Source organism: Oncorhynchus mykiss, chromosome 18 (assembly GCF_013265735.2).
Source record: "Oncorhynchus mykiss isolate Arlee chromosome 18, USDA_OmykA_1.1, whole genome shotgun sequence".
NCBI classification, from domain to species: domain Eukaryota; kingdom Metazoa; phylum Chordata; class Actinopteri; order Salmoniformes; family Salmonidae; genus Oncorhynchus; species Oncorhynchus mykiss.
The window spans coordinates 40662218-40689208 of record NC_048582.1 but is presented as its reverse complement, the minus strand read 5'-3'; the positions used below and the strand labels follow the sequence as shown (position 1 = coordinate 40689208).

The 26991-nt window shown below is 43.1% G+C and overlaps 1 long non-coding RNA gene across 2 annotated transcripts; it reads left to right on the top strand.

Annotated features, from left to right (window-relative positions):
* Window positions 1–11131: 11131 nt before the first annotated feature.
* LOC118941161 lies at window positions 11132–13740 on the top strand. Of its 2 annotated transcripts, XR_005037479.1 has the most exons (3): window positions 11138–11488; window positions 11792–11892; window positions 12985–13740. It is a non-coding gene; the product is annotated as an uncharacterized LOC118941161 (long non-coding RNA). The 2 variants fall into 2 exon arrangements; XR_005037478.1 differs by having other exon boundaries at window positions 11132–11892.
* Window positions 13741–26991: the final 13251 nt, after the last annotated feature.

Sequence of the window (26991 nt, the reverse complement as noted above, 5' to 3'; positions counted from 1 at the left end):
CCTCAACCCTTTTAACAGCTGCTGCATATGAAATGCCCTGACATGATTGGATATGAAAAGCCAACTGACATTTACTCCTGAGGTGCTGACTTGTGGCACCCTCTACAACCACTGATTATTATTTGATCCTCCTGGTCGTCTATGAACATTTGAACATCCTGGCCATGTTCTGTTATAATCTCCACCCGGCACAGCCAGAAGAGGACTGGCCACCCCTCATAGCCTGGTTCCTCTCTAGGTTTCTTCCTAGGTTCTGGTCTTTCTACACAGTACATTTATCTGAGTACATTTTACTCAAATTGAATACAATTATACTCTACAAAAGATAACATTTGGTTCCAGTCTAAATAGAGTAAAAATGACTCTTGTTGCAGAGTTCAATTTTCAGAGTTATTTCTACTCTCTTCAGTGTTTATATTTAACTCTACAAACTGTAATTTACTCTATTTAGAGTAACATGGGAACAACTCTACTGCCAATTCACGCAATATAGAATTGAATATTATCAGTCAAGCATAGCATTTGTACAACTAAACTTAACGTCAAGAAATCAAAAGTCAGTATTTAACAAAGAACCTTATTCTTAAATGTAAGACATTTGCAATACATACATCAAAATACTGATAATAAAATTAAATTGTGGACTGAAATGAAATGTTGGCCTCTGTTCACTTTAATACATGTACATAAAAAATCTCAATATTGCAATTCAATACATCTAACAATGACATGGGAGGATTTTGTGAAACTGGCATCTCACGTATCAAAAACACTAATCAAATAAAATTGTGGCCTCTATAAAAGGACATTTTGGCATCTGTCCCCCCTTTATTAAAAGTAAATAAAAAAGCCATTATTGCAGTGCATCTTGGTTTTAAAGAGCTTACTGTGCAGTTTTTAGAGTCACGGGATACCGTACGGGACAATAAACAAACCTCAATCATCACAACTGTAAGATATCTGTATATCAAATGCTTTGTGACAGAAAAGCTATTTAACATCAACTACATAAGGTCCCTCTGTTGTACACCCAACTCTATGCTCATCAAGACATTGTTTGTAGGGCAAAAGTAACCTCTCATCTTTAACAAAAACATCTTGGATTTTCTGAAAAACTGGCATCTCACAATGGACTTTAAGACAAACTAAACAATACATATTTCCATGGTGTTTGGCCCATTTAACATTTAAACCGTGGAGTCAATTGGTACCTGAATAGTCTCAGCCATCTTACAGCCCCAGTCCACCACATTTAAAGATAACATTTTACCTGGACCGATCATGACTGTTGGTGTCAAATGTATGCTATTTGACTTGTGTTTCTTTGCCAATGTTTTAGTTACATTTTGAAGCTTTTTAATATTTTTGGCTTCATAGCGTATGCACCAGCTATGCAAAACGGGTCCAATTTTAAGCATACATGTGGGGTAATGTACCATGAAATGATGCTTCGACAGCAGCCTCTTTTTTTTTGGAAAGAATGACTTGAATAACCTGTGGTGTTCAACGATAAAGTGTTTCAAAATCATTGTAATACCCTTTATCATTGGAGAAAATACAATGTGTACTATCTGAAGCAACAGTAAATACCAGTGTAGATCATTTGGAATAACTAAGTCTCCAAAGATAAGTGGTAGATTGCGAAGTAAACACTAGGACTGGATAACTTTTAACCCCAAGTCATTAGAGTCCTCTCCTAACTTCACTGCAGGAGGTTTGTTGTTTTGCTCCATGTAACCACAGTTAAAGCTCTTTATTCTCCCGTCTATTTCATTTGATGTTGTGTACTTGTCTATCAAGTGCAGTATTAGCAGTTATGTCATATTGTGCCAATCCCTCCCACATATCATGCATAATATCGACAGAGAAGTTTTCCCATGTATTGAAGTACTGCAAGGAGTTTAGAATGCAAGAACATTTACCACCCATCACATAGTTGAAGACTGGGATTCATCTTATTTTGGCAGTGTTCTGCATGAAGTGCCCGAGTTCGCATAACTATCTTGGCTGAATCTTAAAATTCGGTCTGAAAGTCCTCAAGACAAAAGCGGCAACAATATCTGGCACTGAATGATTCAACAAAACCAAATAAACAGTGAAGACCAAGGTTGTCACCTGTAACTTGGGACAATAGTTCCATATGCTGGTTGATCATACAAGGGGACCGTAATTCCATCCCTTCTAAAGTACTTTAATATCCTGCACAATTGGATCAAGTATTTTAGAAAAGCCATATGTTTTAACGTCCTGGGCATGAAATAAAGCAACCAAATGAATATTAAGCAGAAATGAGTTGAACTTGAGGAAAATTCCATAAGGTGAAATAGATTGCTCCTAATGTATGTATTCCCCGTTTTGAGCCAAGAGGATTTGCAGTTTAAAAAAAATCATAGAAAAGCTGTATCTGAATTGCATGCTTCTGTTTTGAAAACAGAGCATGGCCCTTGAACAGATCTCCATCACATAAGTCAGTTCTATTGAACTGGAATCCGTCTGCATCATCTCCTTTATATTAGGGTGTTTGTAAATAAACTAATGTTTCCAAAATTGGGATGTAAACACATTTATCAGTAACAACAATTCGATCATAGCCTCCAGTAGCCTGATTGCGTTCTGTATCAAATCTTGTACCAAGAACGTATTCAACTGGGTCTACCCTTCCTCACTTTTCTGTAAAATACTGCCTTCTCTTACTTTCAGAATTTAATACACTAAAAGGATTTTCCTTTTTTTTCCAAACACTGATACATTTTACACTCAATGTCACTTTTATTTGGCTCCTGTATAGACACACTTCACAGCTTCTTTAGCTTGAATATGAATGTCATCAACTATCTCTCCCATGGAAATGACCAAATAGTTAATGGTTGTTTCACCTATACCTGCCACTTTAAGTTCAGCTATGGTTGCAGCGCAGCTGTCTACAAGACTCTTATTGACAAGGACTGAGACAGGAGGGGAACTTGACTTCCTGCTACATATTCAGCTGTAGAGGGGCCTTCACCATGATCAGAACAAGGTTCATGAACAAGGTTCATGTTCATGTGGTTCTTATGGCTTGGGGGTAAAAACGGCCTTTTTGTCTTAGATTTGGCACTCTAGTACTGCTTGTCATGCGGTAGTAGAGAGAACAGTCTATGACTGGGGTGGCTGGGGTCTTTGACCATTTTTATGGCCTTCCTCTGACACCCCCTGGTATAGAGGTCCTGGATGGCAGGCAGCTTAGCCCCAGTGATGTACTGGGCCGTACGCACTACCCTCTGTAGTGCCTTGCGGTCGGAGGCAGAGCAGTTGCTGTACCAGGCAGTGATGCAACCAGTCAGGATGCTCTCGATGTTGCAGATACAGTGCCTTGCGAAAGTATTCGGCCCCCTTGAACTTTGCGACCTTTTGCCACATTTCAGGCTTCAAACATAAAGATATAAAACTGTATTTTTTTGTGAAGAATCAACAACAAGTGGGACACAATCATGAAGTGGAACGACATTTATTGGATATTTCAAACTTTTTTTAACAAATCAAAAACTGAAAAATTGGGCGTGCAAAATTATTCAGCCCCTTTACTTTCAGTGCAGCAAACTCTCTCCAGAAGTTCAGTGAGGATCTCTGAATGATCCAATGTTGACCTAAATGACTAATGATGATAAATACGATCCACCTGTGTGTAATCAAGTCTCCGTATAAATGCACCTGCACTGTGATAGTCTCAGAGGTCAGTTAAAAGCGCAGAGAGCATCATGAAGAACAAGGAACACACCAGGCAGGTCCGAGATACTGTTGTGAAGAAGTTTAAAGCCGGATTTGGATACAAAAAGACTTCCCAAGCTTTAAACATCCCAAGGAGCACTGTGCAAGCGATAATATTGAAATGGAAGGAGTATCAGACCACTGCAAATCTACCAAGACCTGGCCGTCCCTCTAAACTTTCAGCTCATACAAGGAGAAGACTGATCAGAAATGCAGCCAAGGGGCCCATGATCACTCTGGATGAACTGCAGAGATCTACAGCTGAGGTGGGAGACTCTGTCCATAGGACAACAATCAGTTGTATATTGCACAAATCTGGCCTTTATGGAAGAGTGGCAAGAAGAAAGCCATTTCTTAAAGATATCCATAAAAAGTGTTGTTTAAAGTTTGCCACAAGCCACCTGGGAGACACACCAAACATGTGGAAGAAGGTGCTCTGGTCAGATGAAACCAAAATTGAACTTTTTGGCAACAATGCAAAACGTTATGTTTGGCGTAAAAGCAACACAGCTGAACACACCATCCCCACTGTCAAACATGGTGGTGGCAGCATCATGGTTTGGGCCTGCTTTTTTTCAGCAGGGACAGGGAAGATGGTTAAAATTGATGGGAAGATGGATGGAGCCAAATACAGGACCATTCTGGAAGAAAACCTGATGGAGTCTGCAAAAGACCTGAGACTGGGATGGAGATTTGTCTTCCAACAAGACAATGATCCAAAACATAAAGCAAAATCTACAATGAAATGGTTCAAAAATAAACATATCCAGGTGTTAGAATGGCCAAGTCAAAGTCCAGACCTGAATCCAATCGAGAATCTGTGGAAAGAACTGAAAACTGCTGTTCACAAATGCTCTCCATCCAACCTCACTGAGCTCGAGCTGTTTTGCAAGGAGGAATGGGAAAGAATTTCAGTCTCTCGATGTGCAAAACTGATAGAGACATACCCCAAGCGACTTACAGCTGTAATCGCAGCAAAAGGTGGCGCTACAAAGTATTAACTTAAGGGGGCTGAATAATTTTTCAGTTTTTGATTTGTTAAAAAAGTTTGAAATATCCAATAAATGTCGTTCCACTTCATGATTGTGTCCCACTTGTTGTTGATTCTTCACAAAAAAATACAGTTTTATATCTTTATGTTTGAAGCCTGAAATGTGGCAAAAGGTCGCAAAGTTCAAGGGGGCCGAATACTTTCGCAAGGCACTGTATAGAACCTTTTGAGGATCTGAGGACCCATGCCAAATTTTTTTTGTTTCCTAAGGGGGAATAGGCGTTGTCGTGTCCTCTTCAAGGCTGTCTTGGTGTGTTTGGACCATTCTAGTTTGTTGGTGATGTGGACACCAAGGAAGCTCTTTGGCTGCATTCCAAACACTTTAAAAAAAAGACACACCCTCTCCCCTCTGCCCTTTTGTTATTTTTTATGTTTACCCCTTTTTTCTCCCCAATTGGTAGTTACAGTCTTGTCTCATCGCTGTAACTCCTGTACGGACTCGGGAGAGGCGAAGGTCGTGAAAAATTTTTTTATTCTTACAACTCTCATAGGTTTACGCAATTGTAACCCCTGACCTTATTCTCTTTATTTTATATGAGGTACTTAAACTTTTGAAACTGTTGTTACTGACAATTCATGTGTAGTGATTTTTATTTGCTTTACTTTAAATGTTATTTTATGTTTAAGAGAAAATATACTTGTGGTGATGTCCTATGTTCATTTGCTATCAAAATACTATGATTTTTCACTGTAGGTAGGAATGGAGAACTTCAATCATGGACAACATAAAATAAACATTCACATACACTCTAATTGTATTATGTTACAATTATGATACTTTGTATTTTACATTGACAGACCTTTTCTGACCACTTGGCAAATTCTCTTTATTGGTTTGTCAGTCACTTTCTCTGATGATACATATCTCATCATAATGTAATGATTGATTGCTCTGACATAAGTGTCAATCAGTACATCTCTACTGTCAACTCATCCCTCCCTTCATCATCTTCATCCTCCAGCCCTCTACCTTACCCTTTTCCAAGTTCCCCACACTCCAGAAGTCAGAGCGCCTCCTCTTTTTCCCGACCCCTTCCTCCTTTGTTACTTCCTTCAAAAGCGGAACCCCGAAGCCTCCCTTCTCTCTATTGAAAGCCTGCAGCCCGCCGATGATGGACGTGATAGCCTCATTCCTTTTTCTTCCTCCCTCTCCTTCCTCTTCCCCCTCTTGGTAGTGCAGAGTTCCCATAGGGTAAGGGACCCAGTGGCCTCCTCTCCAGATCCCCCCTCATCATGCCCTTCTGTCCCCAGCCATTCTCTGCCATCAGCTCCCTGAGCATGGCCCAGACGTGGGTCCTCTGGTCCCAGCTCCAGCAGCTGCCCCCAAGAGCGGAGGCCCGCTGCAGCTACAGCCCCTGGGACATCGAGGGAGGCCTGGAGCTGGAGTAAGTCAGCCTCCCACTCAGGGTTCTCCAACCTGGGTAAGATGGCAAGGGGGAAGTGGGGGTGCCCGTATGCCCCCGGGATGGAAACCAGCAGAGCCAGTGACAAAAGAGTGAGCATCAGCTGAGAGGCACAGAGAAGGAACGAAGATAATATCATCTATAAGTTGTTGGAAAGATAAAGTAGTTGTGAAATAAATCACAAAATGATGCATTGACTCTTTTCACATAAATGGCAAACCTATCCAGATATTTGCAAGCCCTGATTCTTAGGGCCCTATTCAAGAATAAGAAAAGCATAACAATGTGGTTCAACAAAGAAGATAGTCATAACACAGCATTCCTTCTTCCCACACAAAAATAATATTTTACCCTGAAATAGCACTAAGTGAGTCAGCACACAACATGCACACCTAACATGCAGGTTTCTACAGGTATTTACTTAGAACCATTTACTATGTAAGCACTGAATCATATGTACCTGCTGTACATATTAGTACACAGAAATAAACTGAATATCAACATCCACATCTAATACCAACCACATAAGCATTGATATATCCATTGGCTTACCTTGTAGAGATTGTTTCTGTCTTGACATCCCCCTGACCCTTTAAATACACCATAAATTAAGAGTTTATCAGCAGACAGCATCGTGTCCTCTGTCCCTGATTGGTTAATCGGGCCCTTGACACACAAGCGTAATGCAACTCTGACATCTACATTCTTCTGGCTTGGAAACAGGTCTTACTTAACTGATGGACTGTAAGGTGCCCAATTATTGTGCTTGATTGTGAAGTGAATCATTAGGATTTGAAGAAACCTCGTTAAGGTCTCAGTCATTAAGGTCATCTCACGGGAGGACACAGACACACCTGAAATAATTCCATTGTCCGGTTCCTGACATAATCCCAATCATTACAGACATAGTTCATAAATACTCTGGATCAGTCACTTTTCCCAATTGAACTATTCAAGTAAAAACGTCATTCAACCAGACTTCTATAATGCTTTCTGTTTGCCATGTAAAAATCACTATGGTGCATTACGTTTGTTTGGAACCTCTCCTGCACACTGACAATAAACAATGATTCATTTAAGATTGACTTTGAGTGTCCCTACTGGTCATTTCCATGACACTGTTTAAGGAATTTCCACGACACAATCACAAGTGGTTTATTGAGGTCACTCCCACACTATAGATTAAAATGAATGACTAAACAGAGGTTATCCTCACACAGGACAGTCCTGTGTGCTTAGTAAATCCTCATTTTAAAGAGATTCACCTGTACGTTTGTATACTTTTTAGCCAGTTGTTCTGAAAGTAGTTCTCACGGGCCAAAAGTGGGCCCTGAAAATTGCTTGCTATGTCACGTATGTGCAGATATGTGGTCCCTCATTTGTTCTGCTGTGTGTGCATCTTGCTAGCAGTCAAATGGCGAGCGGCTGAAGCTCATTGGCTGAAACTCTAATTGCTAGGGGGCTGGCCCATGTGGGGGTAAAATGGTGCTGCACAGCTCCCAGAAAACAGTCGCTTTCAAACTAGGAACCTTGTGGCCAATTGAGGTACAACAGTAATTCTGCTCATAGATTATGCATGTATGAACAACACATTGAAACATCCAGCCCAAAGCAGGAGGTTTAAAAAATACTTCCTAACTGCCAAAGTTCTGGAGCATGTCTAAGAGGATTGTAGCATGATCCTAACTAAACCTGGTCTGTTAAAAGAAGTCTAATAAGGTACGACTTACTAAGGCACTGCATTGCAGTGCTAGCTGTGCCACTAGAGATTCTGGGTTCGAGTCCAGGCTCTGTCGCAGCCAGCCGCAACCGGGAGACCCATGGGGCAGCGCAAAATTGGCCCAGCATCGTCCAGGTTAGGGGAGGGTTTGGCCGGCAGGGATGTCCTTGTCCCATCGCACACTAGCGACTCCTGTGGTGGGCCGGGCGCAGTGCACACTGACACGATCGCCAGGTGTACAGTGTTTCCTCTGACACATTGGTGTGGCTGGCTTCCGGGTTAAGCGGGCATTGTGTCAAGAAGCAGTGCGGCTTGGTTGGGTTGTGTTTCGGAGGACGCACAGTTCTCAACCTTCTCCTCTCCCGAGTCCATACGGGAGTTGCAGCAATGAGAGGGAGAAAAAAAGAGGTAAAAATGAATAAAATAAAAATAGTAAGCTATGACTTCTCCGATTTGACTGAGCAATCTGATCTGTTTAAAAATGCTTTTAGACAACGAGTAAATAAAAGACAACCTATACTTCCATTAGTTAATGCAGATTATTTATTAAAGTACAAAGACCTCATATTGTCATATTAGGGGTGGGGTTGGGTTACTTGATATTGCATACACCCATTTCCTGGCATCACAAACATCTATACATCTTGTTATTGATTACTGCATTGTTGGGTTTAGAGCTGGCAAGAAAGGCATTTCACTGTACTTGTGCACATGCCATTAAAACTTGAAACTATGTGCACATATTGATAATATAACAACCATGACAAACTGTGGAACAAAACAAGTAGTCACGGGGAATGATCATAAAATGTTTAAATTTACCATCGCATTATTATATACTGAACAAAAATATAAACGCAAGATGACATTTTTTTTAAAGATTTGACCGAGTTACAGTTTAAATAAATAATTAAATGAGGCCCTAATCTAATTCACATGACTGGGGAGGGATGTAGCCATGGGTGGATCTTGGAGGGCATTGTCCCACCAACTTGGAAGCCAGGCCCACTCACTGGGGAGCCAGGCCCAGCCAATCAGAATGAGTTTTTCCCCCCACAAAAGGTCTTTATTACCGACATTTGGCATGATCAAAGGTGGTCCAACCAGTGACCGCCGTTTAGTTTTGGCCTGCCCTGCTGTGTTCAGTGGTAGGTGAAGAACATTCTCTTTAAGGTTGTACTGAGGAGCTGCAGCAGGTCATGTTTTTTGCTGTCACAGAGTGGGACATGGGCCTTGAGTTGACAGGTGGAGTTGTAGCGGGTTTTTGCAGAAGGGGCGTTTGCTGGGTCTCTCCCTGGCAAGAGTGACATGTCTCTGTAGGCCAGCTTTCAGAGCAAATGCTTCTCCACAGTGACATTTGTTAGACGTGGTGCTACATTTTGAACAGTGTTCTCCCGCTGGTGGGTCGGGATGCAACAGTGCGTGCGCTGCTGTAAAGTCCTACTGAGTCGCTGCTTACAGCTGAGATGTGGCTGGAGGCATTGTTTTGATTATCTGGAGGGTCATAGGGAATGTCTAAACACTTTAGCTGGGTCACAGTGCCAAAATATTTTAGATCCACTAGTTTAGAGACACTCTCTTCTCTGTTCTCCACAGTCTGGGTTTTGGAAAGAGACAAGGACCGAATTGGGTCCTCCTGATCCCATTCACTTTTCACACAGCGAGAAATGCACATTAACTCTTTGGTATTAGCCTATTGCCCTTGAAGCTGCACTTCTGCGGGGCTGGTCTTGAGTTCGTCCTGTTCCTCTTTAATCCGTGTGGGCTCTGGGTCCTCCTGTCCCAGACTGGAGCGCCACTCCTGCTCACAGTGCTGAGCTCAGGGAGAACCTCCTCTTCAGAGACAGGGAGAGAGAGCTGCTGGGAGTCAGAAGAAGAGAAGCTAGCTAGCTGAAGCCTTTAGACATGCCTAAGTAGCTACAAGGTTTCCGTGAGACAACTAGCTAGCTATTTAATCATGCATGGTGAAAGTTCAACTTATAAGTTGAAGAAAAGATAATTGATGTTAGCCCACCCAAAACAGTGTATTAATTGAGTAGATAATATCGACATACGATATACAAAAATATGTGGACACCCCTTCAAATGAGTGGATTTGGCTATTTCAGCCACACCCGTTGCTGAGAGGAATATAAAATCACACACACAACCATGCAATCTCCAAAGACAAACATTGGCAGTAGAATGGCCTTACTGAAGAGCTCAGTGACTTTCAAGGTGGCCAACTTTCCAACAAGTAAGATCATAAAATTTCTGCCCTGCTAGAGCTGCTCCGGTCAACAGTAAGTGCTGTTATTGCAAAGTAGAGACGACCAGGAGCAACAACGGCTCAGCCGCGAAGTGGCAAGCTCACAGAATGGGACTGCTGAAGAGTTCACTACTAAGTTACAAACGGCCTCAGGAAGCAACGTCAGCACAATACCTGTTAGTTGGGAGCTTCATGAAATTTGTTTCCATGGCCGAGCAGCTGCACATAAGCCTAAGATCACCATGCGCAATGCCAAGCATCAGCTGGAGTGCTGTGGAAACACGTTCTCTGGAGTGATGGATGAATCTGGGTTTGGTTGATGCCAGGAGATCTCTACCTGCCCCAATGCATAGTGCCAACTGTAAAGTTTGGTGGAGGATGAATAATGGTGTCATGACTCTCCTGTGAGGATTCAAAGATCAGGTTACAATGGATCAACATCCACCAGACCCCTCTCACCTGCAGAGGGGAGGAGGGATTGGTGTGGGGGTTTTATGACTCCTCATGCCTGGTCGTAAATTGTAAATCTCTAGAGGGGGAACTTTCTCTCTCTACCCTTTAGTATTGAGATTGGAATCCCCTTGTTACAGAGACGTTTTGCCGAACAAAAACTCTAACGTCCAACAGTGAATACAGAGACAATATTTTTAACATCCGAATGCAGGGGATGATGAGACATGGAATATGGGAAATGAATGTCTATTTTGTGATGTCATTAAAAATGGTATAAAAATGATGTAACGAAAATATTGTAACATGAAGAGTTTTCACACTGTGTATGTCAGGTTTCCATCCTTTACATTGTGTAGGAAATTCCAAGGGATGAAGAGAATAAGTTTTGTTAAGTTTTCTAACAAGATCATAGTTTTGATTATACTTTGCCCAGTAAGTAGCCACGCCCGAGGGAGCTCAGAGAGCATGTCAGCATGACGGAAACACCCCCTTTTTACCCGAGCGTATAAAGGATGAGTTGAGAATTAACATACCAGAAGGACTCTAGCTGCAGTTTAGGTGTCCATTGGTTACGACCCTGACGCTTCGAAGACACAGACTGCGTAATTTCATCAATGCTGCATAACATTTTGCGCAGCTACAGACGGTCACATGCGGTTGGACACATGGATGAGAGAATCATTTTCGCAGTGTCCTCAAAACCGTGCCTTTTTGACACAAATGCTGACAGCTACAGGGACTTAAACATAAAAATTGCTGCTTGGAGTCAAGTGTCCACGATAGTTGAATTACCAGGTCAATCTAGTAGTGAACTTGTGCTAGATGTGGCTAGTTAGCTAGCTAGCTAACTAACCTAGCCAAATGAGGTGTGTGTGAAAGATAGATAGTAACATAAATAATGCTAGATACTACCCCTGATAACTTGGCCAAATAATCATGTTTGAAAGAGTGTGAATGTGAGAGAGTGTGAGTGTGTATGAGAGAGTGTGAGTGTGTATGTGAGAGAGTGAGTGTATATGTAAGATAAATAGTAATTGTGTTCGATACTACCCCTGATCATTTGGTCAGATAACCGTGTGTGTACAGTAGGTGACATGTCCATGATAGCTATCTAATAACTATAGTTAATCTAGGTAATGGTTTGGCTTATCATGTTCATGTCTATGTAGAAGAAGACTGTAGGAGGAAGTGGAGAGGACTCGGGGACAAGTATCAGAGAGAGAGAGAAGGGCAGAGAAAGAGAAGAAGAGGTCTGGGTCAGCAGCTTCAGGTCAGCAGCTCTTTCTTTTCTGGATCCATTTATTGTGCCTGGGGCAACGAGTGGCAATTTACAGCCAGACCCTCTGTGTCATCCACAAGTGTGAGTGCCACCGGTGAATAAAGACCCTCTACGTCATCTACAAGTGCGACCGCCGCCTCCACCGGTGCAGCGAGACCCTCTGCCATCTACCAGTGCGACCACCACCGGTGCAGCGAGACCTTCTACACCGTCTACTAGTGCGACCACCACCGGTGCAGCGAGACCCTCTACACCGTCTACTAGTGCGACCACCACCGGTTCAGCGAGACCCTCTACACCGTCTACTAGTGCGACCACCACCGGTGCAGCGAGACCTTCTACACCGTCTACTAGTGCGACCACCACCGGTGCAGCGAGACCTTCTACACCGTCTACTAGTGCGACCACCACCGGTTCAGCGAGACCCTCTACACCGTCTACTAGTGCGACCACCACCGGTTCAGCGAGACCCTCTACACCGTCTACTAGTGCGACCACCACCGGTGCAGCGAGACCTTCTACACCGTCTACTAGTGCGACCACCACCGGTTCAGCGAGACCCTCTACACCGTCTACTAGTGCGACCTCCACCGGTGCAGCGAGACCTTCTACACCGTCTACTAGTGCGACCACCACCGGTGCAGCGAGACCCTCTGCCATCTACTAGTGCGACCACCACCGGTGCAGCGAGACCCTCTGCCATCTACTAGTGCGACCACCACCGGTGCAGCGAGACCCTCTGCCATCTACTAGTGCGACCACCACCGGTGCAGCGAGACCCTCTGCCATCTACTAGTGCGACCACCACCGGTTCAGCGAGACCCTCTACACCGTCTACTAGTGCGACCACCACCGGTGCAGCGAGACCCTTAGTCTACACCGTCGAAATCATCCACAAGTATGACCACAGGCGGTGCAGCCATGGAAGATGATGAAATGGAGGAAGCAAAAATTACCAACTTTACCACACTGTTCCAATATTTATACCACTAACTACACTATACAAGCAGTATTTAGTTAACATAAATCTCACCTTTTATGGTATTATGTAATGCATGTATGTGTTTTTCTCTTCCCTTCCAGAGATGGAGTCAATTTAGCCGACCAGCTCACAGGAAGGACAGGAAGAGGAGAGGAGTTGTCTGGTTGTTGTTTTGACCTCCCTCATTGTACCTTTCTTTTCACACATGTCAGTTCTGTTTAAATTCAGTCAATTCATAAAGTCATTTGTTTCTAAAGTCTTAGGATAGCATTCATTATTAGTGTTCCATAGATTTCTGAATTGACGGAATTGAAACTCACACACCGGAGAATTCACAGATGCTCTTGTTGGTCTCTTACCAGACTAAAGGTGAATATATTTATTTCATTTAAAACCTCTTGAAAACCAGGGTGTTGAAACTTCACAAAAAGTTATGTTCCATCGACTGGTCCATGACGTCCAGGGGCCATTTGCTTGTTTAGCTGTGTTATGGCTACACATTATTTTCTTCTTTCAGAGACAGAGACACACACACCTCTCCTCCAGTCCTCTCTGTCCCTCAGATCTCCAGTGCCCTGCCCTCTCTCTCTTTATGGCCATGTCTGAAGTTCCCCTACTACGTCTAGGCTTTATGAGTAGTCCCTGTATCGGTCTGCAGTTGTGCCAAAAATACATGCTCTTGTTATTCTCTTACAGATTACAGGCTGGCTACATGTTATTTTTGGTATTTTTACACGCACACATGCACACCTCTTTCAATGTTGTTTTATTTTTTTGTACAATTTTTACAACACACATGCCTGTCATGTTCTTTCCTGTACTTGAATACTTATTAAATTCTAATGTTTTCATAGTCAGTTGTGTAATTTCTTTATTAATATCTAATTTAGACTTAATCTGGTTATTTCTTCCCTACACCTTTGCAGATCTAAGACAAGATTAAAGTAAAAACACATTCTCTTTCTAATGATTTTTTCCCCCACGTTCATTTTGTTAGACCAGTGAAGATGGTGGTAAACTGTACTATTTGTATGGATCCTAGGTTACCCTTCCCTTTGTTATCATACTAACTGTATGTCGTATAACCTTAATTAGTGCTCCTGCTCACCTGGTGTACCATGCCACGTGTGTAAAATACTGATGTTAATGGGAGAGGGAAGGGGTTAAGTTGTGGTCTTTACCCAAATTCCACTTAAATATAACTTCCAAATGAAGAGAGACAGAGACATGAAATCATCTGGGGAAAATGCAATTTTATGGACAACGGTGGATGGTTCTTAAAATAACCTTTGTTAAATGAATAAATAAACATTTTAGGGGGTGCTTAAAAGAGCTGTTTCACTCCACGATATGCTGCCATGGGACTTCACCTGCTGGCGATGAGAAGTAGGTGGTCAGCTTCTCCCTCACCTGGAGTGCCTGTCTGGGGGCGTTGTTGGCACCTGCCCTGGAGCATTTGGCGTGCCCATCTCCATCCGGAGTGGCTCCTGGAATGACCTCTGCAGGTAGTTGTGGAGAACACACGTGGCCTTCACCCAGGCATCGACATTTGAGGGGCTGAGACCAAGCACTCTCCGATACATTCTCCACCGGCTGCCAGAATCCCAAAGGCGCATTCAACAACTAACCTTGCCCTGGACAGTCATTTGTTAAAGATCCTTACAGGCTTTGGCAATGGCAGCTGGAGTCCAGCGTAGGGCCTCATGAGGTTGGGTCTCAAAGGGAATGTCTCGTTGCCGACAAAGACGTGGGGAACGGGTCCCAGGTCTTCAGCCTCAGAGAGTGATGCAGGTGGTGGAATCTCCAGGATGTCATCCTGAAGTGCCTGGCCGAAGGCAGAGTCCCGGAGGGTCCCGCCATCACTTCCCTTGCCGTAAGCACCAACATCGACAACACGGAAATAGTAGATTGCATCTACTACAGCCAAGAGTACAACTGAATATGTACCCTTGTAGTTGTAGAATTGCGAACCTGAGCACGGTGGAGCCTGGATTACTACATGTTTCCCGTCAATGGAGCCAAGACAGTTGGGGAAATTCCACCTCTCCAGGAACTCAGGCAGTGATGGCCCTCCAGTCTTCCTCCTTGGGGACAGGCATGTATTCACCAACCAGACTGTCCCAAATGGCTTGTGCCACAGATGCCTGCCACCATGGACCGTACAACTCGGATGCTAAATCCAATGGTCCTGTAGGAGTCCCGTCACCAAGAATCTGAAATTCAAAATAATTATCAATATTGTGTGTAATTTGAATTCCACCCACATATTCTTTCTACTCATCATTAATTAATACCTCATTAATGTTTATTATGCTCTACTAATTATATTGTAATACTCATCATATGTTGTCATCATAACAACAATTATATTGTAATACTCATCAACCATCATAAACAATGCCTTGAAACAGTACAATTCAGTCTATGACTATATCAATAAACTATAGCCTAGGCCAACTCTACTTTTAGAAAAAAAGGTGCTATCTAGAACCTAAAAGGGTTCTCCAGCTGTCCCCATAGGAGAATCCTTTGAAGAACCCTTTTTGGTTCCAGGTAGAACCCTTTTGGCTTCCATGTATAACCTTTTCCCCAAAGGGTTATACCTGGAACCAAAAAGTGTTATCCTATGGGGAAAGCAGTAGAAACCTTTTGGAACCCTTTTTTTCTAAGAGTGTATGTACATTACATTACATTACAATAAGAATGTGTATAAGTGTTGTCCTTCTCTTTCTCTTCTACTCCACCCTCTTGATAAACAAGCATTAATGTTGTTGTAAGTCCACTAGGGACCTGTTTTCATCATATTACGTTTCTAATCAATAACCTATGCTGTGTGTGTATCCTGTGTTATCATTTAGTAAATAAATAATGAAATATATTTGTGTGGTATAGAATGATCAGTAAGGCAGTTTGTGCAGATGAGTATGCAACGTTTAGAATTGTGAGACTGATATGAGGTAATGATTAAATGACTGATGGTAAACAACTTCTTCTGTGGTGCCCCAAATCCTAATGAGTTAATTGTTACATGATTAATTTAATCGAGTAACAAAACATAGTTGATTTGATACATAACAGATTAATGAAAGTCACGACAATGGTCTGGGGCTGTTTTTCATTATTCGGGTTAGTTCCAGTGAAGGGAAATCTTTTTTTTTTTTTTTTGAATTTTACCCCTTTTTCTCCCCAATTTCGTAGTATCCAATTGTTGTAGTAGCTACTATCTTGTCTCATCGCTACAACTCCCGTACGAGAGACGAAGGTTGAAAGTCATGCGTCCTCCGATACACAACCAACCAAGCCGCTGCTTCTTTAACACAGCGCACATCCAACCCGGAAGCCAGCCGCACCAATGCGCCGGAGGAAACACCGTGCACCTGGCCACCTTGGCTAGCGTACACTGCGCCCAGCCCGCCACAGGAGTCGCTGGTGCGCGATGAGACAAGGACACCCCTACCGACCAAGCCCTCCCTAACCCGGGCGACGCTAGGCCAATTGTGCGTCGCCCCACAGACCTCCCGGTCGCGGCCGGTTACGACAGAGCCTGGGCGCGAACCCAGGACTCTGATGGCACAGCTGGCGCTGCAGTACAGCGCCCTTAACCACTGCGCCACCCGGGAGGTCCCTGAAGGGAAATCTTAACGCTACAACATACAATGACGTTCTAGACGATTCTGTGCTTTCAACTTTGTGGAAACAGTTTAGGGAAGACCCTTTTCCTTTTCAGCATGACAATGCCCCAGTGCACAAAAATATGTCCATACAAAAATGGTTAGTTGAAATCAGTGTGGAAGAACTTGACTGGCCTGCACAGAGCTCTGACCTCAAACCTATCAGAAACATTTGAGATGAATTGTAAAGTGTTAGGCGGAGCAGCACAGGGGAACCCAAGAGCAGACTCAGACAAGGAAACCGTGATGAATGAACCAAGGTATTTATTGTAACACAGGGATGGAGATGGAGTGCAGATTCAGGAAAGCTTGGATGAGTTGAGTTGTAGGAAACCAGATGTGGAGGCTGAGGTTGGAGTGAGCTGGGTTGGGACAGCGTAAACAGGTCCGGAGGGGAATCAAAGGGAGTGGTGGGAAGCTGTATCCAGAACAGGGTAGCAGGGTGGTGAGATGTGGAACAGCAGACAGGAACCAGAGTCAGAGCGGCAAAACTGCAGTGAGAGGATAAACAGCGTCAGGCAGGATAACAGGCACAGCAGGATACAGGATCTTCAATAACAACAAATAGCTAGAAGCATGACTGACTGAATGGAGATTACGATCTGGCAGAGTGGAAGTGGCAGGACTGAGTATTTGTAGAGGTCTTGATTATGGAACGGGTAGCAGCTGGTGGGGATCTGCTCTTGACTCCAGCACAACTGCCTCCAACCACACAATCACACACACAGGGAGAGAGAGTACTGGGGGAATGGCTGCAGGTCAAGGCGACACAGGATGTCCACTAGGGGGTGCGGCAGGAGCAGATGTGACAGAATGCAGAGTGCGAGCCAGGCCTGATCGCCTAACATCAGTGCCAGACCTCACTAATGCTCTTGTGGCTGAATGGAAGCAAGTCCCCGCAGCAATGTTCAACATCTAGTGGAAAGCCTTCCCATAAGAGTGACGGCTGTTAAAGCAGCAAAGGGGGCACCAACTCCATATTATTGCCTATGATTTTGTAATTAGATGTTTGACGAGCAGGTGTCCACATACTTCTGGTCATGTAGTGTTACTACGAACCTATTCTACATCGTTTTATCTCCGGTGTGATCCATAGCAGTCTCCGTAGCCCATTATTCTCCTCTTTAGATAGGGAGATCTCCTCCTGGTACTCATCTACCACTTTCTCAACTGCCCCAAAAATATCCATGGCCACCGCCGTTAAACGCTCAGAAAGAAACGCATTCAAAGACTAATTTATGAATTGTTTGTGCTTATTCACCCTCTTGAGTGTCTGGCTTCGTCCACAAGGAAAGAATGTTCAAAATAAAAACTAAAAAAAAAAAACTCCCTCCCTCCCAATTCTACTGCCGTGTTGTCTTCTTCTTACATTCTTATCAGTTTGGTGATCCCAGAAAAACAAATGAGGTTTTACTACAAGGTACAGACCAGTGGTAACGGGAAAAGATGTGGATAGGGAGGAACATTTGGGGTGGGTAAATAGTGGTTATCCAAAATTATAGAGGCTGGAGGCAGGGCTTTCTCTTATAGAGCTCGATTTTTATGGAATGGTCTGCCTACCCATGTAAGAGACACAGACTCGGTCTCAACCTTTAAGTCTTTATTGAAGACTCATCTCTTCAGTAGGTCCTATGATTGAGTGTAGTCTGGCCCAGGTGTGTGAAGGTGAACGGAAAGGCAGTGGAGCAACGAACTGCCCTTGCTGTCTCTGCCTAGCCGGTTCCCCTCTCTCCACTGGGATTCTCTACCTCTAACCCTATTACAGGGTCTGAGTCACTGGCTACTGATGCTCTTCCGTGCCGACCCTTGGGTTGTGCCGTTCAGAGATCTTTGTGGGCTATACTCGGCCTTGTCTCAGGATGGTAGGTTGGTGGTTAGAGATATCCCTCTAGTTGTGTGGGGGCTTTGGCAAAGTGGGTGGGGTTATATCCTGCCTGTTTAGCCCTGTCTGGGGGTATCGTCGGATGGGGGCACGGTGTCTCCTGACCCTTCCTGTCTCAGCCTCCAGTATCTATGCTGCAGTAGTTCATGTGTCGGGAGGGGTAGGGTCAGTCTGTTATATCCGGAGTATTTCTCCTGTCTTATCCGGTGTTCTGTGTGAATTTAAGTATGCTCTCTGTAATACTTTTTTTTTCTTCTCTCTCTCAGATGACCTGAGCCCTAGGACCATGCCTCAGGACTACCTGGTCTGAGGAGTCCTTGCTGTCCCCAGTCCACCTGGCTGTGCTGCTGGTCATCTATGAACATTTGAATATCTTGGCCATGTTCTGTTATAATCTCCACCCGGCACAGCCAGAAGAGGACTGGTCACCCCTCATAGCCTGGTTTCTCTCTAGGTTTCTTCCGAGGTTTTGACCATTCTAGGGAGTTTTTCCTAGCCACTGTGCTTTTACACCTGTATTTTTTGCTGTTTGGGGTTTTAGGCTGGGTTTCTGTACAGCACGTTGAGATATCAGCTGATGTACGAAGGGCTTTATAAAATAAATTTGAAATTTGATTTGATAGGGTAATGTGGGATGATCATTTCTTGCATGAACTAAAATAACACATTATAGATGGCTCTAGGCCAGAGAGTGGCGTTAACAGGAGCAGCTGCAGAAGTGATGTCCTACTGAATATTGTAGGCCTGCAGTATGGGATGTGCGTTTCAAAAATGTATATTGTTTTCTCATAGTTAAATTATAAAAATTAAAATATTGATTTTTTATTTTATGTATTTATTTACCATCACCAAATCATCTGATTTACTTTCACATTTAAACAGCCCAATGTTATTTAATGAAATTTGTTGAAGGACAGAAATCAGGTCAGAGGTCTGAGAATGACATATGAGGTACAAAAAAAAAATTATAGAAAAAACGAAGTTAATATTGCATTGTTACTTGATGTACGAGTCAAAGGTTCATGTGAAATCCTTCAAATGTAATTTATTGGGTCTCCATCTGATCGCACTCTTTGATTTCAGATTGTGGGATAGTTAATTGTTATGGTTTTCCAGAGGAAAATAATCTTGTTGAATTCATAGTGAAAGAATCCATGGTAATGGAATTATACTTACATTACATTTTTTTATTCTATCCAGAACAAAAATATTAAAGCAACATGTAAAGAGTGTAGGTCCCATGTTTCATGAGCTGAAATAAAAGATCCCAGAAATGTTCCATAAGCTTATTTCTCTCAAATGTTGGGCACAAATGTGTTTACAACCCTGTTAGTGAGCATTTATCCTTTGCCAAGATAATCCATCTACCTGACAGTTGTGACATATCAAGAAGCTGATTAAATAGCATGATCATTACACAGGTGCACCTTGGGAAAATAAAACAGGTGCTGGGGACAATAAAAGGCCACTCTAAAATGTGCAACTTTGTCACACAACACAATGCCACATATGTCTTATGTTTTGAGGGAGCATGCAATTGGTATGCTGAGTGTAATATCTACCAGAGTTGTTGCAAGATCATTTAATGTTCATTTCTCTACCATAAGTTCGTCCAACCGGCCTCACAACCGCAGACCACGTGTAACCACGGCAGCCCAGGACCTACACATACGGCTTCTTCACCTGCGGGATTGTCTGAGACCAGCCACCCAGACAGCTGAGGAGTATTTCTGTCTGTAATAACATCCTTTTGTGGGGGAAAACTCATTCTGATTGGCTGGGCCTGGCTCCCAAGTGGGTGGGCCTATGCCCTCCCTGGCCTAACCATAGCTGCGCCCCTGCACAGTCTTGTGAAATCCATAGATTAGGGCCTAATTAATATATTTAAATGGACTGAATTCCTTATATGAACTGCAACTCAGTACAATCTTTGAAATTGTTGCATGTTGCGTTTATGTTTTTGTTCAGTATATATTCTTTGTCTATACTATGCTAGCCGGGTGGTCCAGTCTGTTTATGATTTAGCCAACACCTATCTGTGTTCGCTCATTGTCATGCTTTTAATATTTCATTTGGAAAACTCATGTCTACAGTATATATTGTAAACATATCCCTCTGGTGATAGAAGGTGTACCAAATAGTTACAAGACAAGGCTGTAACGCTTTTGCAAATGCAGTATAGGTACATTACTTACATCACAGGATGTATAATAGGATAGTTATAATAGAACGGCAAATATAATAGTATGATATAGTAGGATCATGTAAGGATCTTAAGTATACAGAATATAAATGATCCAAATAAAAAGCGTATCTAGTTTTACATTATGGATAGATGATGCAAGAATCCATTTTAAAGCAGCATAAATCACACATTAGCTCCATCCTTTCCCAGCAGAGGGTTCTGGGCCTCTTTTTCTTCAATGGAGTTGCCTCACGCTCCCTTTAAGACAAAAAGATGGGGATACTCATTAGGATATGTACCACACTGACTCTACACTGTAGAGCAGAGGTGTGAAACTAACACATTCGGTCTTCAGCGAGATCCGGAGGGTCGCACTGAAAATGTGTTATATTTCCTCGCAGTAAAAATGTGCTAAATTAGTCTATCCACTGTTTTTTACATTTTCAATGCTCCCTGACTGTCTAGCTTTCATTTCAGTGATTCTTAGTGAGCTGGACCGTCAATAAATGAATGTAGACCCATTATCATTTCTACACAGTTTCGATTTGGTTTGAGACATTTTAAAGTATATTGAGTTTGTTTCCCCCCCACACACATTTTTTTTTGGGGGGGGGGGGGGGGGGGGGATACAAATGTTGTTCTTACTCAATCCACCCAGGGGCAGGATTGGACCATCAGTATACATGCATATACAGTGGGGCAAAAAAGTATTTAGTCAGCCACCAATTGTGCAAGTTCTCCCACTTAAAAAGATTAGAGAGGCCTGTAATTTTCATCATAGGTACACTTCAACTATGACAGACAAAATGAGGGGGAAAAATCTAGAAAATCACATTGTAGGATTTTTTATGAATTTATTTGCAAATTATGGTGGAAAATAAGTATTTGGTCACCTACAAACAAGCAAGATTTCTGGCTCCCACAGACCTGTAACTTCTTCTTTAAGAGGCTCCTCTGTCCTCCACTCATTACCTGTATTAATGGTGCCTGTTTGAACATGTTATCAGTATAAAAGACACCTGTCCACAACCTCAAACAGTCACACTCCAAACTCCACTATAGACAAGACCAAAGAGCTGTCAAAGGACACCAGAAACAAAATTGAAGACCTGCACCAGGCTGGGAAGACTGAATCTGCAATAGGTAAGCAGCTTGATTTGAGGAAATCAACTGTGGGAGCAATTATTAGGAAATGAAAGACATACAAGACCACTGATAATCTCCCTCGATCTGGGGCTCCACGCAAGATCTCACCCCGTGGGGTCAAAATTATCACAAGAACGGTGAGCAAAAATCCCAGAACCACACAGGGGAACCTGCAGAGAGATGGGACCAAAGTAACAAAGCCTACCATCAGTAACACACTACGCCGCCAGGGACTCAAATCCTGCAGTGCCAGACGTGTCCCCCTGCTTAAGCCAGTACATGTCCAGGCACGTCTGAAGTTTGCTAGAGAGCATTTGGATGATCCAGAAGAAGATTGGGAGAATGTCATATGGACAGATGAAACAGAAATATAACTTTTTGCTAAAAACTAAACTCGTCGTGTTTGGAGGACAAAGAATGCAGAGTTGCATCCAAAGAACACCATACCTACTGTGAAGCATGGGGGTGGAATCATCATGCTTTGGGGCTGTTTTTCTGCAAAGGGACCAGGGCGATTGATCCGTGTAAAGGAAAGAATGAATGGGGCCATGTATCATGAGATTTTGAGTGAAAACCTCCTTCCATCAGCAAGGGCATTGAAGATGAAACGTGGCTGGGTCTTTCAGCATGACAATGATCCCAAACACACCGCCCTGGCAACGAAGGAGTGGCTTTGTAAGAAGCATCTCAAGGTCCTGGAGTGGCCTAGCCAATCTCCAGATCTCAACCCCATAGAAAATCTTTGGAGGGAGTTGAAAGTCTGTGTTGCCCAGCAACAGCCCCAAAACATCACTGCTCTAGAGGAGATCTGCATGGAGGAATGGGCCAAAATACCAGCAACATTGTGTGAAAACCTTGTGAAGACTTACAGAAAACGTTTGACCTCTGTCATTGCCAACAAAGGGTATATAACAAAGTATTGAGATGAACTTTTGTTATTGATCAAATACTTATTTTCCACCATCATTTGCAAATACATTCATTAAAAATCCTACAATGTGATTTTCTGGATTTTTGTTCTTCTAATTTTGTCTGTCATAGTTGGAGTGTACCTATGATGAAAATTACAGGCCTCTCTCATCTTTTTAAGTGGGAGAACTTGCACAATTGGTGGCTGACTAAATACTTTTTTGCCCCACTGTACTTGCACTATTAATAGGCTGCAAAGAGGCCTTGCATCTGTGCTAGAGATTAACTAGAGACTTTAATGTATACATTTATTCTAAATCCAATTCATAATGACTTTTGAATGAGAACTTATTTATCAGTCATCAGTTACTTATTTAGATGACCCAAACCCAAAAGGGTGCAATTGATGCAGAGAGGGAGGTTGATATATACAGACCTTTACCAGGCTTTTCCAGTTGTTGGTTCTCATCAGTATCTTCATGGCTGCCAGTTGGAGATCCCTCCTGACTAGAACCTTCACTAGAACTTTCACTCGAACCCTGACCTGAAAGAATAACAGCAAAACAGTCAAACCCCATCACCTACACAGTTTACGTGTTAGACCTAGTCAAAACCAATGTTATAAAAAACACAATGAGGTAATCACTTTAAACATTACCTGAGTCAAGAGGAGAGGGGTTGTCTCTGGTCTTCCCTGAAAAAGAGATTGTCATAAACCTATTATGCTTATATTATCACAAATAATAAAGAAAAATATGACATCATATTACTGTCATGTCTCTCTATCTTTCCCCACTGTAATTCTCTCACTCTCTATCGGTTATTAAAGTCAGAAATGTACTTTAAAAATATAGATATATTTTTATATGTATTAAAAGATAAGTCAACTGACGTTGAACTTAAAAAAAGTTTTGGCTTTTCCCAAAGTCATTGTATTCTGCCACAATAATTCTCCTCTATGAGGCTCTTGTGTGGGAACATGACAACATTAATCAGTAAGTTGTTTTGATCTTGAAGGAGGATATTAATCCTTTTCAATCTTCATACTAAAGCTGAAAGAATGTGAAGTACACCTAGAAAGTATGTGAAGTACACCTAGGTTCATTGTGTCAAACAGCATGCTTGTTATTCTTCAGTGTTTTACTTCCTTGACAAACCTGTTCTGGATCAGAACTACAGTAACTCCTCTGTCTGCCCTGTTTATGATAAAAGCAACCTTTGCAATGAAAACAAAAATGTGTTATTTCTAAATTGTTCCTTGTGCATTTTTTTTGGTAAACCCCACAGTCTTTTTTCACCTAAACGTTACCTAATAGTATTATCACACATACTCAGCTATAATCAACAACATTGGCCTTGTTATGTTCAAACGTGCAATTATAAAGTTAATGCGACTTTGTAATTGTAGGTCTGCAGTAGGTGTGTAAGTCTTTGAGAATGGTTAGATTAGCTACATATCCTGTAGTTTACCTGTTGACTCGTTGATGTTCACGGCGTCACTTTTGAAATTGTCTCTGAAGGTGGAGGACACGGGCACCTTGTATTCAGTGTTGGGAATTAGTCCAGTCAGAGGGTAGGTGTTCATGTTACCATTCACCAGCATCTTCACCATGGAGAGAGAAAGAGAGAGAGAGAGATCCATTTTAGTAGGCAACAGGAGAAAAAAAGCAGATGGACAGACAGCCAGACAGACCTCTTTAGTGTCTCCTCCTCTGGTTGGGGTCCAGGTGAGTCTGTAGAGGACCACGTCTTGGGCTGAGTGTTCCCAGGTGACCCCGAAGCTCTCTGTGGAGACTTCACTGGTCTTTAGGTTCAGAGGCTCTGGGACTGTCACTGGATTACTCAGTGTGTTTTAGAGCATGGTGCTGGCAACACCAGGGTTGTTTGATCAACAGTCAATGTTGAGAGTGACACACTCGCTTTGGGTAAAAGTGTATGTGTTACCTCAAAACCCTATCGTCTGTGGGGAAAAAATGACATTTTTACACTAAATCCTATCATTAAATTCCTAAGATAAAGAAAAGCAGCTCAGGACAAGAGCAATAGAGAATTACACTAGAGTAGAGCAATAGAGAATTACGGTAGAGTAGATCAATATTTTGGACAAGCAACTCTCTGGCAATCAATCAATCTCCTTTAGTACCACTCTACCACAGGTACTATACAGCTCTCCAAAACTAACAGCTGGGGAGAATAGAGGAGAGGGGAGGGGAGAGGCAGTCTTACTTGTGGTAAATCAGCCAGTCAGGGGCTTGGCTTGGCGACCCCCATCATACAAAGCCAAGATGGTCACTGTCAGTGGCATCAGGTTACTAAGCAACACTGGGGTTTCGTTGCATCCACATACGCCCTATGGTCAAAGAAGAGGTAAGGTTAAAGGTGAGTGCAAATTTATCTCATCTCAAAGAATATGTACTGTTGATGGCATTCTTGTCCTGATACAGTCTTTACATCCTGGTCAATAATTGAAAGCATTCATTAATTTTAAGAATAACAATAACGGTACTGGGATGTCACACGTTTACCATGTGATTTGTTCTCGGGTAAAGAAAATCTCGTTGGAAAGTGCATTGATATATACCCATTGATACTTCAAGAATATAACTTAGAAATACCTCATGAACTTAGTTGTTGTCGTACCTCATCAGAGCCCAAAATATAATCTGGAAAACGAATTTTATTCGTCACATGCGCCGAATACAACAGGTGAAGACCTTACAGTGAAATGTTTACTTACAGGCCTTTAACCAGCAATGCAGTTTTAAGAAAAATATGTGTCAGCTGTCAGGAGCTGCCAGAGCCGCCCGTCAGTCAGGAGCTGCCAGAGCCGTCCGTCAGGCAGGAGCTGCCAGTGCCACCCTTCAGGCAGGAGCTACCAGAGTCACCCTTCACTCCGGCGCTGCCAGAGTCACCCTTCACTCCGGCGCTGCCAGAGTCGCCCTTCACTCCGGCGCTGCCAGAGTCACCCTTCACTCCGGCGCTGCCAGAGTCGCCCTTCACTCCGGCGCTGCCAGAGTTGCCCTTCACTCCGGCACTGCCGGAGTCGCCCGCCTGTCCGGCGCTGACGGAGTCTCCCGTCTATTCGGGGCCCGTTGAAAGGGTCCCCAGTCCGAGGTCGGCGGCGAGGGTCGCCGCTCCAAAGGCGCCACCTAAGTGGACCGAGACTAAGGTGGAGTGGGGTCAGAGCCGCCAGAGCCAGAGCCGCGGACAGATGCCCACCCAGACTCTCCCCTATGGGTTTAGGTTTTGCGGTCGGAGTCCGCACCTTTGGGGGGGTACTGTCACGTCCTGACCTTAGTTCCTTTTGTATGTCTCTATATTAGGTTGGTCAGGGTGTGAGTTGGGGTGGGCATTCTATGTTTTGTTCTTGTGTTTATATTTCTATATGTTTGGCCTGGTATGGTTCCCAATCAGAGGCAGCTGTCAATCGTTGTCTCTGATTAAGAACCATACTTAGGTAGCCTGTTTTCCCACTCTTGTTTGTGGGTGGTTATTTTCCGTTTCAGTGTTTTTCACCATGCGGGACTGTTTCGTTTTTTCTTTATTCGCTTGTTCGTTTGTTTCCTGTGTTCAGTGTAATAAATATGACGAACACTTACCACGCTGCATATTGGTCCGATATTTCCTACTCCTCCTCAGAAGAGGAAGACGACAACCGTTACAGGAGGTCAAATGTACTCCTTTTCCCTGAAACACCATGCAGTCAAACTTTTAATTTTGTGCCACCAGGGCCACAATAATATACCCCCTCTCTGAATGTCAGAGTGTGACCCCCTCCCCATGGGTTACTGCAGCTAGTGTTGCCAGCACTGCCACTGCCTGGGTGGGGGCACCCCACCGGAATACACACCGGTTAGGTACAAGGTCGTCAAGGTTCTCATTAGCATCTTTGAGAATTTACTTGCATATTATGCTCTCCCTTTAGGGGGCTTTGGCTTTGCAGGACCAACCCTGCCAAGCAGGATCCGAATCTTGAGGGGGCAGTGCTGCTCTAGGTCTCTGACTGCATTTTGGCTGCATACAGACCACTTACAGCAGGCCCATAAAACAGCTAGGGACTTCTCCTTAGTATCTGGGTCATTCAAGTGGGTATCTAGGGTATAGGGTTGTGGACCATTCCATCAATATAGGATCATAAGTAAATAAATTAGATGTATAATTCATTTTAAAAATGTAGTTCCCCATGATAGAACAATAAATAAATCAACTGTATAATTGATTTTAAAACGCTGTTCCACCATGATAGGACAAAAAATAAATAAGATGTATAATTCATTATAAAAAGTATATCCATCATCTGAACAACATTGAAAGC